This window comes from Onychomys torridus, chromosome 10 (genome assembly GCF_903995425.1).
Source record: "Onychomys torridus chromosome 10, mOncTor1.1, whole genome shotgun sequence".
In the NCBI taxonomy this organism is placed as follows: domain Eukaryota; kingdom Metazoa; phylum Chordata; class Mammalia; order Rodentia; family Cricetidae; genus Onychomys; species Onychomys torridus.
In genome coordinates, this window is record NC_050452.1 from 23,099,160 (window position 1) to 23,104,316 (window position 5,157).

Consider the following 5,157-nt stretch of genomic DNA (forward strand, 5'->3'; position numbering starts at 1 on the left):
TCTTAATTATAAATGCCCGGCCTTAGCTTGGCTTGTTGCTAGCCAGCTTTCCTAACTTAAATCATCCCAGCTACCTTTTGCCTCTGGGTTTCACCTTTCTCCTACTTCTGTAATCTTACTTTCACTCTGACTCTGTGGTTGGCTGGGTAGCTGGGTGGCTGGCCCCTAGTATCCTCCTCTTCTTGTTCTCTTGTTTCTTCTTCCCTCCCAGATTTTTCCTGTATATTCTCTCTGCCTGCCAGCCCTGCTGATCCTTTCTCCTGCCTCGCTATTGGCCATTCAACTCTTTAGTAGACCATCAGGTGTTTTAGACAGGCACAGTAACCCAGCTTCACAGAGTTAAACAAATGCAACATCAACACAAGCAACACACCTTAAAATAATATTCCCCAACACTTTCCTGTACTCCTTTGTATATAATATCATTTTTTATTTTCAGGGGAGAGCAGGAACACAGTCACCAACTACCACAAATTATTCAGTCAAGTTTCTTGAACTTGGGAAAATCACAAAGGTCAGCATATCCCAAGTGGATAAGTCACCCTTGGAAACCCATGTTCTTGCTAGCTCTATCTCCCCTGTCAGGTCTGTATGTGTATAGTACTCTTTTGAGTACCTTCTGTAGTACTTAGTAGGTTTGAATTGCCTTGGTTTGTGCTTACCTTGAAATGTCCTAATTGCTCTGTCTATTTTAAAAGGGAGCTTTGCTGGCTACAGCATTCTTGGCTGGCAGTTACTTGCTTTCAAGCCTTAAAATGCCTCTTCTGGCTTATTGAGCTGCTGTTGAGAGACCTGAAGTTACACTGGTAAATTTATCTTCATAGATGAATTGGCATTTTCCATAACAGCTTTTTTAATGCATTTATTTTATGTGTATGGATGTTTTTCCTGCATGTATATCTGTGCACCACATTTCTGCAGTGCCTGCAGAGACCAGAAGAGGGCACTGGATCCCCTGAAACTGGAGTTACAGACAGCTGTGAGCTACCATCTAGGTGCTGGGAATCAAAACTGGGTCTTCTGGAAGAGCAGCCAGTGCTCTTAGAAACTGAACCATCTCTCCAGTCCCTCTAACAGCTTTTTGTTTATTTTGTTTGTTTTTTTGTTTTTGTTTTTGTTTTTGTTTTTGTTTTTGTTTTTTTGAAACAGGATCCCATTGTATAGCCCTGACTGCCTGGAACTCACTATGTAAACCAAGCTGGCCTCCAACTCATAGAGTTCCACCTGCCTCTGCCTCCCAAGAGGTCCACCATGCCAAGTACCATCCCAGCAATTAATATGTTTTTTTTTCTCTCTGTAGAGTTGATATCTTGACTATGTGCCATTGAGATGATCTCCCCAAGTAATGTCTCTTTGGGGTTCTAATGCCTCTTGTATTTGGATGCCCACATCTTTCTTTAGATCTGGGGATTTTTCTGCTATGATTTCATTGACTGTGTTCTCTTCATGTTTAATATTTCTCTCAGCTCCTCCTCCTATCCCATAGTTCTTAGGCTTGGGCTCTTGGTCTTATACTAGAGTTCCTGGATATTGCCGCCATACTTTTCCCCCTTATTGATGTTGGTAGCATTTTTTAACCTCGTCTTCTACTTCTAATATCCTTTCTTTTGATGATACTTCCCATATGTTTTTTCTGTTGAATTCACCACGTTTTTCATTTTCAATATTTATAATTGTTGAGTCTTCCTAATCTCAATTTTCTTTCAGAAATTTTTTTAATGTTGCTTATGTTTTCATCATCATGACTGGATTTCTCATCCATTTTGGTGTTTTGTTTGATTTCTGATGTTGCTGCCTTTCTTCTCTGGGTCTGGATACAGTTCATCTTGTTTGTGTCACCCTCAATGTCACTGATCACTTTCACCAGTAAACTTCTGAAGTCTTTGTCTGGCGTTTTACCCATTTCTGTGCCTCTGGGTCCAGTAGCTGAGGAGCTGTGCTCTTTTTCTGTGTTACACTTTGCACTGTTGATTTGGATCCCTCTTCGCTGTAGTTGGGGACCTTCCTTCTGAGCAGCCTACTCTTGAAGACTCAGTCTACTCATGGAAAGGAGAGGAACCCCATCTGGGTGGAGATCCCACTTCCCATCACCCCAAGGGAGGTGTGTCCAGCTTACTTCCCTTCACTGTGTCCTCACATTTCCTCTAGGCTTTGGTTGCTCTTTCACTGCCTGTGCCGACTCCCAAGGCTTCCCCCTTTCTTCTGTTTGGAATAGAGTCTATTGTTTTCTTACTCTGACCCCATCAGGCCACATGAGAGCAGTTCCTAGCCCGCATAACACCTAGAAGAAAAAAAAAGCAAGACCACTAAGACCCCACTTTCCTTAGCCTAGACTTGAATTAAAAATATGTAGCAGAGTAAGCAGAGACAACCAGGGCCCAGAACCCCATTTCCCCAGGAAAAGGTTAGTTAACGTGTCTCGCAGTTAACAGATGGTCCAGCCTTTGTCTCATTTCTATACATTAGAAGATGGCCACAGGCACAATGAGAAGAAATGTAAACCTCTCCCCACCCCCTCCACTTATGCCATAATGTAAATAAATCTATTTTCCTTTACCAATTTCTGATGGCTAATTTCTTTTAAAATAAGAGGAAGTGGGATAGCAAATTGTATTGATCTAAGATTCTGGTAATAATGTGAACTGAAGTTTCCAGGGGGGAAAGGTGTGTGTGTGTGTGTGTGTGTACTTGTGTCAAAGATTCTACAGAGCTAACTGACTGACTAGAACTCTATGACTGTGAAGAATTGGTCTCTCTCTCTCCCCTGTGGTTTTGCGATGGGAGCTATCAGCTAGTCCTGCTGCCATGCCTTCCTTCCATCATCATGGACTCTAACCCTCCAAAACCAACAAGAAATGTGGTTCCCTGGAGTGTAGGAACCTGTCTGTGACCACAATAACATGCCCTCTGCATGTGTGTAGACAGGCAGAGGAGCGGAGATGTGAGTGTGTTCCCACCTGACAAATAGTACTGTGAAGCCAGCTCTTAACGCAAGTTATTTTTCCCTAAATTTCTTGGTACCTAGAAAAAATAAACTCCTATGCATCTTGGGGGGGGGGAAGGAGTTGGAATGTTGCAGATTCAAAGTCAAAGTTGCAGATTCAAAGTCATAATTACCTTGTGCTCCCTTTAGTTTCCTTAATAGCCTTGTATTGTCTTCTTCCCCTCTGATCTGACAGTCTTCTCAACAAACCAGAAGCTTCCAGCAGCCCCAAAGCAAAGGGTTTCACTGGGTGACCTCTGAGAGGTCACCTACTAGATGTCCCTACTAGAACTCACTCAGCAGACCTGCCCACCAACATATTTTCAAATGTCTTGGTTTATAAATGCCTTTTCTTCTGTGCCTATAAATGCTCATGTAGCTGCTTCCACAGAGGAACATGTTATCAAGGGCAAGTTAAATCCATGTCCCCAGATGATCATCAGTCATACGTAGCTCAATATAAAGTACCCCTTACTCCCTTTGAGGTTAGAACTACATTTTTCATCTACACTTTGGGGTCCCGGTGTGGAGGTCTTAAGAATGAAGCACTTTCCCAGGAGAAGGCACTCAGGGCAGCAGCAGATACCAGCATGGACCCTTGTACCCAAGCATCCATAGTTCCTCCCTTGGGCAATGCTGTTACTTCTTCCTGTGGCCTGGATAAGCCTTTGATTTGGGTTGATGGTGCATTAGTTTATCCAGAGCTGGCTGTTGGCTATCTTGCATTTGTTTTGGGTTTTCATGGCCTTTGTTTTCAGAACATTTGCTTGCTAGCTAGCATTTGGCTTTTCTCTTAGGCTGACTCTAGAATCTCACTGTGTCTGTTTCCTGTGTGTTACCATGATTATTGCATGCCCCTTTTAGTTTAGAAATTCTATTAGTGCCTGATTATAAAAATGCCAAAGACAGCTTTGTAGACCCTGCTGTGTCCCCTGTTGCCACTTGCTGCAGCCATGGTCAACCCCACCGTGTTCTTTGACATCAACGGCCGATAGCGAGCCCTTGGGTCTCCTTCAAGTTATTTGCAGACAAAGTTCCAAAGACAGCAGAAAATTCCCGCGCTCTGAGCACTGGAAAGAAAGGATTTGGATATAAGGGTTCCCTCCTTTCACAGGATTATTTCCAGGATTCGTGTGCCGGGGTGGTGACTTCACACACCATAATGGCAAGTCCATCTAAGGAGAGAAATTGGAGGATGAGAACTTCATCCTGAAGCACACAGGTCCTGGCATCTTGTCCATGGCAAATGCTGGACCAAACACCAATGGTTCCCAGTTCTTCATCTGCACCACCAAGACTGAGTGGTAAGAAACTCAGTGAGTGTGTTTGAGAGAGCACAACCCTGCTGAGGGACTCGCGTGTGGTGTTTCTTTCATCCCATCTCTTAGTGGAGATGGAGTCTGCAAGAGTGCTGATTGTATGTGTGCATGTATTAGTCTCGGGTTGTTTTGTAGCAGTTGTCTAGTGTGCTGTCTTCCACTGGTTGCTGATGATGGTCATTCTTCTACAGGCTGGATGGCAAACACGTGGTCTTCGGGAAGGTGAAAGAAGGCATGAACATCGTGGAAGCCATGGAGCGCTTTGGGTCCAGGAATGGCAAGACCAGCAAGAAGATCACCATTTCCGACTGTGGACAACTCTAACTCTTTCGACTTGCGGGCTTCTTACCCACCAGACCATTCCTTCTGTAGCTCAGGAGAGCACCCCCACCCCATCTGCTCACAGTACCCTGTAATCTGCTCCCACTGAAGTTCTCTGGGTTCCATATTCTCCTCATTCCCCTCCAAGTCTAGCTGGATTGCAGAGTTAAGTTTATGATTATGAATAAAAACTAAGTAAGGAAAAAATGCCAAAAAGAAAAGACATTTGCTTTCTCCTGGCTGACAGAGCAGGGTGATGTAAGCCCCCCAAAAAACATAAAACATAAAGCAGCCTCATAAGGAAGTCCCACATTCCTACACTGAAAAGAATCATATTGCCTTAAGCAGGAAGACACACATGGGGGGATCACCCAGTGTCTTGAGCCCCCTCATGTTCCTGTGTGGATGCAGGACACCCCAGGGCACATGGGAGGAACTTGTGATGCCCCAGGGGATACTCTCATGAGCAACACATCACACTGACCCAAAAAATGAGTCCCACCAGAGGGTTACAACTTCCAGAAAAGGGGGGAA

The 5,157-nt window shown here is 44.2% G+C and overlaps 1 non-coding gene and 1 pseudogene across 1 annotated transcript; one reads left to right on the forward strand and one right to left on the reverse strand.

Moving 5' to 3' along the window:
- Window positions 1–436: 436 nt before the first annotated feature.
- On the reverse strand, window positions 437–593 carry LOC118592666. Its single transcript, XR_004946127.1, has one exon. It is a non-coding gene; the product is annotated as a U1 spliceosomal RNA (small nuclear RNA).
- A 3,343-nt stretch (window positions 594–3,936) lies between these two features.
- On the forward strand, window positions 3,937–4,823 carry LOC118592332 (annotated as a pseudogene).
- The last annotated feature ends 334 nt before the right edge of the window (window positions 4,824–5,157 follow it).